This window comes from Micropterus salmoides, unplaced genomic scaffold (genome assembly GCF_014851395.1).
Source record: "Micropterus salmoides isolate LMB-PRFRI ecotype aquatic unplaced genomic scaffold, ASM1485139v1 Ms_hic_scaffold_20, whole genome shotgun sequence".
NCBI lineage: Eukaryota > Metazoa > Chordata > Actinopteri > Centrarchiformes > Centrarchidae > Micropterus > Micropterus salmoides.
In genome coordinates, this window is record NW_024041151.1 from 27,822,098 (window position 1) to 27,835,009 (window position 12,912).

Sequence of the window (12,912 nt, forward strand, 5' to 3'; positions counted from 1 at the left end):
TCTTCCTCTAACTGTTGCTGCAGCTGGAAGCATGCTATTGTCTAAGATAACATCGTATTAAAAGTCCAAAAAACATGAAAAACAGCCCTAGAACAACACACTTTTTATTACAACCAGGTTCTTGATTCCAAAAAACATTCTTATTGTCATTTAAGGTTTGCAATGTGAATATAGCCCTTGTATCTCTCTCTCTCTCTCTCTCTCTCTCTCTTGCTCTCTCTCTCATGATAAAATACAGTTCATCTTTGGCCTCTGGGAGCCACGGTTATAACTGAAGAGCTCTCCCTCTCTCACTCTTACAATAAACATACTGTTTCATGCTGCACGTCTCTCTCTCTCTCTCTCTCTCTCTCTCTCCCACCTCTTACACACAAACAAGCACTCTCTCTCTGCCACACAAACACACACACACACACACACACACACACAGCGTAGCGTGGCTGGCCAGATGGGACTCTTCCACATGACCAAGCCGATCAATCAACACTGAAGGGCCCAGGTGCTACTACGCACCATTTCACAGTCTGTCACACACACACACACACACACACGCACACAAGTTGTACACACACATAGCAGCAGAGACATACAGAGATAGAAGGATAAAGGACACACACACACAAGGAAGCAGGAAAAACACACACACACACACACGCAGTGTAACATGAATGACCCGAGTTCAGTCTCCAGAGGCCTCATCTGGATGGATGACAGAAGATGGAGAAGACAGATAGACAGATGAGAAAAATAGATAGATAGATGTGCGCTACAACAAGTTCAGGTTAATTTAAGTTACAAAGAACCTCTAATGTAACATCAGGAGGTTCCTTAGAAGAGAAATCAACATGTTTGAGGTCAGGAACCTCGTGTAGCTGGAACAGAAGCTTTCTGGCCACAGCTTTGATAAAGGACTGAAGTCACATGATGGTCCGGAACGAGACTGAGCTCCCAATAAAACCAACAGTACAAGTCATTATGACTCCTGTCGTGTCCTGTTGTGAGCAAATGAGGAAACAGAGTGACGTTATTATAGAGCTGCAATGTCCACAGAGCGAGGAGGTCAGGATGGATGGAAGGCTCATGGGATATGGCCGCTTTTCACTTCTCATCTCCGACCATCCGACAGTCAATGTTGTTTTCTTTTAACCATGACCATGAATAGTGGTCATGAATAATTTACATTTTCAACAGCGCAATCTATTTCACATTTTGTTGTTTATTTTGGAGGACTTGTTGCCTCAAACCCACAAAAAGGTTCCCCAATCTGACAGAACTACCTGTATTACTTCCAACTGGTTTTCCCGGAAAGTAAAGACTAATGTGGTACTGCATTGTCTCAATGTTGTTGTTTTTTAGGTTATTTTTTAGCCATGTTAGCGGCATAGCTCTAGAGATGGTAAAGTCTCAACAACTATTTAATGAATCACTATGAAATTTGTTAAAACAACCATGTATGGATCCCACTGACCTTTTCTCTAGTGCCACCAGAAGTGGGAGTTTACCTGAGTTTCCAGGATTATGTGTAATACCGTCCATTGTTATGTTTCTGTTTTGGCCGATGCCAACTATTCGCTCATGAGATTGGCATTTGCAGGAGCACACGCTTAGAAATGTAGTGGTTGCAATCTGATACCTCACCACAAGAGGCCGAAATACACATGGCCCCTTTAACTAACACACTAAACTCAGATGATGAACATTGTAAACATTATATCTGCTTAGCTTAGCAACAGCATGTTACCATTGTTATTGTGAGCATGTTAGCATGCTGACATTAGCATTAGGCTCAAAGCACCATGTACAGCCTATTTAGCATGGCTGTAGACTCATTGGGCCAGGTTTACTACAGATTTGCGTGAGTAAAAACGTGTGCTAATTAACATGTAAGCTGATCTACTAACGGTGTACACGGAAACAGACGTCTTTCAAAAGTGCAAGATAGCACCTGTTGTTCATTTACTACTTTTGCCTCAATGAATATGGAATTTGGGGCATTTTAATTTTATTGTGCAAAGTAATGGGAGGATAACATGCAAATACATACATTTATTTACTACACGCAATTTGATCTAACAAGCCTACAAGCAATTTCATGTGAGTGCAACAGCATCTGTATTTAATACGTTTGAAAAGAAGGTGCACAGAGATGGCTGCTGTTATCGCTGCGAGAAGGAGACACTGCTGTAATGACAGAAGACGTAGAGAAATTAAAAATATTAGATATTATTATTCTATGTCCAATATATTTATTTATTCGATGAACTGTATGAATTTAATTGTTTTTTGTATTTTCCTTTTGCTTTGGTAGGACTGTTGTATTAACATTCATGCCAATAAAGCAAATTTCATTTCGACCTGACTTCTTTTCTCTGTGAGATGGAAGAATTTAGAGAGTTGCGTGGCGCTGGGAGAGCCCCCAGCTGCAGTAGTGCATGGATCACGCATAAAATTCATCCAGCCAGAGGGAACGATCACCAACTGTTCACAGTTTGCCGGCTGAAATAGCGACGCAACTCAATGTAGGTATCAGAGAGGGAATGGGATGTTGTGGCGTACAGGGCCAGGAGATCTCAGAGCGACCGGGCACGGTGCGGACGGTCGGTGATCGTTCCCTCTAGCTGGATGAAGCACGATCTGCTGCATTTCCTCACGTCTGGGTCATTCCAGCAAACTGTAGCTGTTTCTGATGGGGTTTCCCAAAGCAGTGTTTCAGGTGAGCTGTCCCAAGTACTTAGTGTAATCTCAGGCAGGATGGGCAGGTACCTACCATTTCCACATACTCGGGACGCACTGAATGAAACAAACCAATGTTTTTAAGTAGCGGCTACTTTCGCTCCCGACTCTCCAAGGCGGAAACCATTAATACACGCAAACACAACAGGTTGATCCAGTCATGGAGGTCATCATTCAGTTTATCGTAATATGTAGGCTTTTACCCCCTCTAGAATTCACTTTACCTTTACAAGCCTTTTCAAAAACTGATTATTAACTCTGACAGTTGTTCAAAAAACTCAAAAGCATTCTTCACAAAATACTCCAAGACATTTACCGCTCCCCGATCAGGAACCCTGAAGTGCTCCCCAGTGAACCGCTGCTTTCAGAGTGTACGTTACACATTTCCACCCTCCGCCCCCCCCCCCGCCTTGACGAGACCTATTATTACTATGTCAGATCTAATTACACAGCCAATTTACATGTAATACACAGCCCCTTAAAAACAATAATATACTAAATACTCTGCAGTGGCTTACATTGTGCATCCATGTTAATGCACTGAAGTCAATGCAGCACTAATCAATGCATGACATCCATTCAAAATACTCTGAGAGACGGTGGCTGTTCAGTTTCAATCAGCAGGGACAATAGAAACAGGGCGGAGCAGGAAATGAAGATGTAAAAGGAATCTCTTTATTTTAATGTATTTCAAATGTTTTTCTTATTTATTTGAATTTTCTTAACCTATTGACATGGTTTTATTATTTTTTTATTCTGTCTGTTTGTCTTTTAAATCCTGGTTGACCTCTGAAAAAAACCTGTGATGAAATTGTATTTAAACAAAGTATATTGGTATTAGATGTTTTATATTAGTGTATCCAAATGTATGTTGCTGATAATCATGCATTTCTAATATTTTAAGAGACATGGAAGTTTGTTGCTGACATTTGGAAACACTTAATAGCTTTTCAGAGCTTATACTGTATTAGCAATATGTGGGTTACATATACAGCCAGCTGTTATCACATGACCTAATTGAATTTAGGTCATGTGATAACAGGTGGCTATATATGTAACTCCTATCTCTGATCAAGTTATTTAAATACATATCCAACAGCAAAGATTTATTTCAGAAGCATTTTTTGTTATATTTGTTGAATGTCTTTCTTTCCATCCTGACAGCAATCCATAAATGAAATTCTCTGAAACAAAAATTAAAAAATCCGATATCTGAGGCTGTCACAGGTCTGTAATAAGCACGTCCAAACATTTCATTCTTTTAGTTCTACCTACCTGCATACCTGCGCTGTTTGATGCTTTCAAAATCTAGCTCTCTGTTGCTAGTTCTCCAATGTTGCTTACCCCAGTTTTAATTTTTATTAAAACAATTAGCCCATCAACAGTTTTCATAACCGTTTCAACATTTAAGTCTTTTATCAAACCAAAAATGTAAACATTCTGTTTCTTCTTCTGTTTCTTTTGGTTTCGGATTGCTGGTCGTACAATACAAGACATTGGAAGATGACTGCTTGAGTTTTGGGCAATTGTCATGGTCATTTTCCACAATTTTGTCACATTTTATAAACTAAACAAATGATTAATTGTAAAAATAAATGAAGAATGAATTGATAATTAAAACAAGTGTTAGTTACAACCCTAAGTTTTTGTCATTTTTAGAGGTTGATCAGTTGTGTCACAACATTTCCTCTCCTCTCCTCCTCTCTCCTCTTTTGTTCCTCCATCTCCTCTCCTCTCCTTCATGTTTAAACATTCTGAGCACAGAGACCCAGACCCAGCAGGGAGAGACAGGGGGACGACCTTGGAACCATACCCAGCTGAGGTGAGTTGCTCTTGGGGTAGAGCGGGAGACAGGAGGGCCTGGTCTCCATGGAGGGGAGATGGGGAGGATGTACAGAGATGAAGGGAAGGAAATAAAAAGAGATAGAGGACAGGAAAAGGAGGAAAGGGTCAGAGGGGGAGAGGATGTGATGAAGGAGAATGACAACAGAAGGAGGAAGAGGGGAGGAAAAGATATGATATAAGAAGTGCATCTCAAGAGAGAAAAAAACAAACCACAGACTGACCAAAATATGGAGTGAGAGACAGAAGAAAAGATGGAAAGAGAGAGAAACAGATATGTATTTCTATATAAAGTGTCCAGATGTGACCTCCTCAGAGGGGCTCCAGCTTCGTGGCTCAACACTCATTAATAAGGTCACACAGAGGTGAGACAGACGGCTGACTCACTGCTTTTCAACAAAAACAACAAGAGGAGGAGGGAGCCAAGATCATCAGGTTCATACCACTTCTTATATACTGTACAGCTCTGTTTAATGCTGCTTTTTATAATATTTAACAACTTTTCAATACAGTTAATAATAAAACTTTAAAAGGTTCAGTGTGTAATATTTAGGAGGATCTATTCAGTTTTCAGTGGTGTATAAAGACCTTACATAATGAACTGTTTTTTATTACCTGAGAATGAGCCATTTCTATCTACATACACCGTCTTCTTACATGGACGTCACCATGTTGCCCCGCCATGTTTCAACTGTAGCCCAAAAGGACAAACTGCTCTACAGAGCGCGTTTCGTCACTACGTTGAATACGTACAAAAAACAAGCAGAAGTAGTAGTAGTTGTCTGGTTTGTTAGTTTGTTAGTTTGTTATTGTCTTTAACCGTAAAGTTTACTTTACAACCCTTACGGTTATGTATATTGTAACTGTACATTTTTAATAATAAAGCTTACTGTGCATCAAAAATGAAACAATACAACTTTTAACAACTCCAAAGATGTCTGGTTTATATGTTCACATTACACACATTAAACACATGTAGAAGTAGGAATGAAAAAAGGAGGCATTGTGGTTTTAGCAGCACTTGTCTTTTCAGCCATTTGTTGCCTGACAGCCACTGAGTGCAGCTTACAGCACCGAGCGTCTCAAAAGTCCTGTCCTTATAATGGGGTTACCAGGCTTGAGCTCTGTCCTGCCAGCTGACTACAGGATAGCTTGTTGGCAACGACATGTAAATCAGTCAAGCTTTGGAGTTTTTAGGAGATGTATTTTTAGCCTAACTAGTGCTTTGGGGCTACGGATGGCGGTTGGCCCACCACTTTGGCTCAGACTGAAATATCTCGGCCACGAAGAATTTGGCACAGCCCTTCATGGTTGTCCGAGTATCAGTCCCTCTGACTTTGGTGATCCTCTGACTTTTCCTCCACCATTAGGCTGACATTTGTGGTTGTGAGCGAAATGTCTCAACAACTGTTAGATGCATTGCCATGAACTGGCTGGCATTAGCGTTTAGATCAAAGCACCACTGTTTTTAAGTAAAGACTCACAGAGTTGCTAGCATGGCTGCAGGCTGTTTTGTTTCATCTTTGATGGAGCTAAGCTAACAGTTTCACCATGTTTCCCGTCGTTGTGTCTACACTAGGCTAAACGCATAACGTATGCACAGATGTGAAAATTGATATCCAGCTTCTGATCTGACAATAGTGAATAAAACAAATGAGGATTCTCCTTTCAACCCCGGACAATCCCAGAGGCTTTTTGGGGAAACATCGTCTGTGTTCTGTCACTTTTTCTTGGATAAGTTTTAAAATTACAGAATGAAAGCCATAGAAGCTAGTGCTAGCTAGAAGCTATGCATCAGAATCAGACTGAAGCCGCATTAAATTGTTTATTTATAAAAGAACAGAATATGCTTACAGGCTGAAACTACTGAGCCTCTCATTTACTATGTAGGTGACAGTTAAAGCTAGGGATGGGGGGCTGGTAGGGACGATAGGGTTCAGGGTGGTGCACCTGTTCTGCAAAGCAACTACACAGGTACATATACACATATACTGTATAACCACATATACACACATGAAAGCTACAATCACACAATACCTAACCACACAAGAACACACACAAGCCAAAGGGCACAAATACGCTCATTCCCATACACACCCAGATATGCATGTATCCTCATGCGTACACACATATACATGTGAAAGCCAGCATCACACATTCTGACGGACAAATTGAATAACACGCACGCACGTTGAAACATTCCCACAAGTACAAGTGCGCATAGACAAAACTATGCACAAACACAGACACACTCAACTTACAAAAACAATACAGACACACATACACATACAGCTACCTACATGAAAGCCAGCATCAAACACTCAGGTACAGACACAACAAATTACTAAAAGAAGATGAACACACACTGAAACACACACACAGGTGCACTCAGAGTCATTTGCACAAAGAACACACACATATGAACACACAACCACCCCTAAATTTAACCACATAAAACCACTTGCATACAGAAGCTGACATTACACACCCAGATACTGACACAGTAACCTGCCAACTTGCACAGAAACACACACACACACACACACACACACACACACACACACACACACACAGAAATTCACTTCACAAATTCACACACAGACCATAATCATTAAAACACACGCACACATAAAGATACGCGCAAAAACACATATCCATGCATCACACACAAGCATCCACACAAAACAAAACTGTACTAATTATGTAAACATAAATGTAAGTGCAAGTCCACATCCACACACATAAAACACACACATCTTCTGATTGCTAGATCACCGGGTTTTTTCTGTGTGTGTGTGTGTCGGCAGATTAATCTAGTGGGGTCGCTGAGATGACACTAATCCCTTCGCTGATTATCTAGAGCATAACATCACTCTAATCTGATGTTGGGGGGTTAAGAAAGACAGACAAGGTTAGACTGGGGACAGCGAGAAAGAGAGAGAGAGAGAGAGGCTGTGTTCACACTCAGCATGTTCAGGTTGGGTTCATTAAACTCGGCAGAGCGTCTTTCTTCTTTTAGTGTGAGTCTCAAACCTGAGAATAATCTGAGCTAAGTACAGTCATTCACACGGAATGCAAAGGATTACAGGTCAAAGACAAGTTCTTTATGCTTGGGACCGGCTCACAGAACAGAATGAAAAAGTCCAGACTGATGCTTCTTCAAGTGTTCATGTGGCATGTCTGTGATGCTCACCTGACAGTATAGAGACTGTCGACCTGTTTGCTTTGATGAAGTTATCAAAACTGTGCAATAAACAATATTTGCGAGTAGGGGTGTGACGATACACTTAACCCACGAGATGAAATCCTGAATGCTGAATCTATGAAAAATTTGAACACTTTATTCTTGAATACTGATGATTTTTTCTGCACAGGTTATGGTGAAAATATTTATGTACACAAAATCCAAGTGGCAGGTGAAAATTCAAACTCTATAGCCTAACTCTACCAGAATCAGAGTCAGTGCAGCTCTCAGTCATTCAGTGCAGCTCTCAGATCTATTTCTCCTGTAGATCAACTAATTTAATATCTGCTGAGTCATGATTTAGTTTCCCACCTCGTTGGGTCTTTGTCTGGGGAAGTAACCTCTTTAAATGTGATTGTGGCACCTTTTCACCTCAATGAAAATTTTTTTCAAATTACTTTAGTTATAAACTCCTGGACTTTAATAGCTCCTGTGTTTCAGCAGATTTTCTGCTCATGTTCAAAACTTTGTCCAAAAAAAAGTCATAATATATCCAGAATGTCATAATTTAATGAGAAGTCTACCTGGTCTTTACTCTGCGGTGCTATGTTATTGATCCGCCTCCAGATCGTTTGGCAGACGCAGTTGTGGATTGCACTTGCATACGAAACTGAAAGTAACAGAAACACTTGTGATCAGGCCGAAATCTCACCACAAATCACAGTCCCAAACAGAGCAAGTTTGCGCCTTAGTTTTTTGATGTTTATGATGCACAACTCTACCAGCTTCATTAGGCTACCACTCGTCACAGCTGTCACTCACACCACGAGTGGGTTCAGTAGATTACTATCAGGGCGTACACCGGTGTGGCATCAGCTGGGTGGAGTTGATTATCTTATCAGTTATACATTTGTGTTTCACGGCTTGAGAAAAATAAAGTGTGGTCACACGAGACCACTTTTTACCTGACGAGAAATCTCGTCACAATTTAATCTCGCAAGATCTCGTAGCACCCCTACTTGCGAGTAATGTACAAAAATTTTCACTCAAACAAACCGCGGGTGTGATGAACATCATTTCCTGACAGCAACTGTGCAGCCAAAAGGTGGCAACACAAAGTTCAGTCACAGATGCTACTTTTCATATTCTCTCCACATTATCCACATTAAACACACATCCACATGCTTTTAACTAGCTAGATTCTTTGTTAACTAACTACACACAGAACATTAAGGTTAATAACGCAACAGTACAGGTGCTCCTCAGAGCTGTGTAAGCTCTCCACCTACACTCAGCCACACAAAGGTGAGATTTTTTTTGCTACCACATAACACACAAGCAGCTACAAGCAACCCCTCTAACAACACATTAAAAACAGGTCTAAGAACTGCCAAGCAATCATGTAGTAATCACACAGATTGTATCTGCACATGATTTTAATCTGATTACATTTAAAACTAAGATCTGATCGAGATCCATCGCTCTGTCTAGGTCAAACAACAGAACATCACATCTTCCTTTCATTTCGCGGGTTCAAAAAATCACTAACTATAGACTGAATAATAACTTTCTGAACCGTCTCTTCCCACTGTCAGTTGTTTTCCTGGATTACACACCCATGTTTTTCTCCCTCTTCAGTGGTGCCCTGATGGAATAGCTCAGCCAGGAAGTAAAACTTAAGTTCCACCTGGCATTGTTTCCTTGCGCTACCTTTCTTCATAATGTGTACTCCTTTCTGTTATTTTAGTAGTTTATATTGCTTTTAACCCAACAGCGAGTGAATCGTTCACGACTGGTACATATTTCTCCCCATGTAAGTTTCTGTAAGTAGCGCATTTGCCTTCACACTTGTATTCAATGTGGTCACAAGGCGTCCGTGGTTTGGCCGATCAATTTACAATCCGTACTTAATGCGTCTTGGCTGCATTTACTCCTGTACATGTGGTCGAGTACTATCTGATTGCAATCCGAACACCCAACAAAAAATGTATTGCCGGGTGGAAACAGCCTAATAAAGCATTTCTCAAATTTAGCACCCACCTAGCAACACCTTAACAGTGGTGGTAACTACTGTACCTTGAAAAACCTTTTCAGCCTCTTAGCAACACATTAACAACCACACAGTAACCGCCTAGGATCATCTTAGTGAAGACCAATAATACCCCAGCAGCCACCTAGTAATGCTTCGTCAAAGTCTACTATCTAACCCAACCAACTAGTCCAAGTGACTTTTGCCAGAGAGGAATAAATCTTTTTTTCCCCAGTATGTCCTTTATCACATCACAATAGCTTGAGTCTGTGCTTGAAGTCAAAACTTGAACATTTTCTCCTTACCCATTTGTGTGGCCAACATTTGTGGAAAAAAGTCACTAATAATAATGAAAGTTTTTCCACCAGGTCATGCAAAGCGCCAACAGACAATCTGATTTACCCAGATCTGAACAGTCACAGGTAGATAGTGAAAGGGATGCTTTCTACAACAATAGCGTGTGTTTGTGTGTGTGCGTGTGTGTGTGTTCCATATCCCTGGCTGTCTCTGTCTCTTAGTGTTATCATTATCAAAGTAAATTGCTGCTCCAGTGTGCCAGATGAAGAATACAATATTTCCATTTCTGACTCTGCATTGCTTCCTCCCTCTCTGCCTCTGCAGCTACATACCATAATCACAGCACTGTCACAACACATGGCACACACAATGGATCATTCAAGCAAAGGACACGCAACTGCGAAGTGTTACATTTCTTTTCTTTTCTTTTGTTTTTTTATTATGTTCTATTTTCTAATTTTCTTCAGTCACACAAATCAATCAATTTTCTTTTTTCTTTTTCAGCTGATTTACGTTGCAACTGGATACTTTCAAATAGAATCTCATTATTATTCACAGAATTGATCTTAACTTATGTGTGCACTAGGGTTGGGTATCGTTTCAAATTTTACCAAACCAGTACCAAAACCAGTACCCTTAAAGTGAGACTGATACCAATTGAGTACTTCATTCAATACCTTGCATAAAATGTCACTTGTTGAAGCCATAGCAGTTGATTGGTAGCTTTTTATTATTGTTATTGTTGTTATCGACAAGAAAGTTATCCATTTTATTTTTCTTGTTTCAAATAACTGCTACATAAAAAGTTTTGGGAAATTGTATCAGATCGCTCCTCATCCTAATTAGGTCATCCTCACTGGTAGTAGTAGCCTATAAGGGGAAAGACCACAGCTTGGGAGTTTTTTATATTTGAATGACAGAGGAGGAGTGAAATAGTTTAGTGACCAAATAAGTTGTGGGAAACAAATGTATGGTATTTTTTTGATACGTTTGTTGAAAGTAAACAACGGAAGATTACTTTATTAACTTTCGATCAATAAACTGAATTGAAAGATCTCCGAGTGCTTTTTCCTTTATTGGTGAGTCGCAAACCTTTTTAAAGACGACAGTCACAAGTAGAAGACGAGAAAGTAGTCTGTTTAAACAAGTCACTAAACTACACTAATGACTCACAAACAGAGGAAAAGAGAATCTGCACATCCAGCCGATCAAATCAGCAACATGTGAAGCAGCCGTAGCTGCAGCCTGAGGCTCCGTCAGTAAAATCAGCTGATCGCTGCTGCGCCACAAAAGGTTTAATTGATGTGATGGAACGCAGCGATCGATCAGTGACAAGTGACATGAACAGCAAATGAAAATGGAAAAAGAAATGTTAAATGATACCAGAAAATGAAACCAAGGGAAAGGGACATGCCTGAGACCGCAGCCGAAGGTGAGCGGCTGTTAAAATCACGCATGGACTCGTCGCCTTTTTTTATACAGTTTATGGTGCAGACACATAAGGGGAAAAAAGGCGTGCTCTTCTCATTCTTTTGGTGTGTTGCTTGCATGTTTGGCTGCAAGCAAAACCATACAAATAGTCATTTTTTGCTGCGATTTGGTTACAAAAAGTACTGACAATTCAATTGACCGGAGACATTTCGGTTCTACTCAAAAAGTTTCTCAAAACGTTTTTTATCAGTCCAGCATCATTAATCTGTCTAAAACACAACAGGAGGTTGTTAAAAAAGTTAGATTTGGAGACATGGCCAAAAACGTTTGGTCTGGGGCTATTTTTTGGTCTAGACCAGGGCTGGACTGGGACAAAAAATCCCACGCCTCACCAATACCCCATCCTTCCATTTAAGGCCTCAGATTAGGCGTGTTACGAAACACTTTAGCCAATCATACCTAACATTGCACAAGATTGGGGCCATGACAACAAGAATATATTTTAATAGGCCTACTACTAAGAAAAAATATTTTTTATTGATGAAATAGTTGATAGAGGGATGTGGGGGTCCTCCCCCAGAAGATTTTGAGCATTATACACTTAATTTCCTGCATTATGGAGACATTTTCTGCACCAGGGAAGCACAAAATGCAGGTGGCAGGTGAAAATATAGAAATATAATAGAACATAATGCAGTAATGGGTAGCTTATTATTGTTTTTAGCCTAGGTTACGTTTTTGGACAATGCAGAGGCTTCTTCTCTATTCACATTGCAGGCTTATTGTGTAAATAAAAATTTATATAGCATTTTTATTTGTTAATTAACATTTCTTTGAGCAAGCTGTTTTTAAGAACATTTTTAACAAATGCTTTCAAATAGTGGTGGGTAGCTTACATGTCCCCAGCGTCCCCATTGTAAATGACCCTCCCTCTCCGCTCCATGCTTACCGCTTCACCGCCAGTCTCCTCCTGCTCACTTTGTCACTCCTTTACTCCTTCTAGTGCCTGTGCCTGGACTACGCAGGGTACAAGCAGCAGCCCCGGTAGCAAACATATCGGTTAACGCAAACGCATGAAACAGAGCAGAGGGGGTGGGGGCTAGTAAGAGAAGTGTCCATGCTTTATGGGCCCATTTTTAAAAACGGTTATCTAAATTTGGGGAAGACAAAAGCCGAAGTGGTTTGATGGAAGAACTTGACTGGCCTGTGCCGAGCCCTGACCCTAACCCCATCCAAAACCTTTGTCTGTGAGTATCACCACCGTCCAACATCATTAGCTGTCATTAATGCTCTTGCGGTTGAATGGGAGCAAATCCCTGCACCCAGGTTCCAAAACCTTATAGAAAGCCTTCCCTGAAGGTGAAGAAGGAGAATAGGAATGCACATGGTTATGGAT

The 12,912-nt window shown here is 40.5% G+C and overlaps 1 protein-coding gene across 10 annotated transcripts in view; it reads right to left on the reverse strand.

Annotated features, from left to right (window-relative positions):
• The window catches only part of LOC119914090 (transcription factor 4-like), a 270,600-nt gene that overhangs the window by 184,884 nt on the left and 72,804 nt on the right, over nucleotides 1–12,912 (reverse strand). The gene's annotated exons all lie outside the window — the stretch shown is intronic.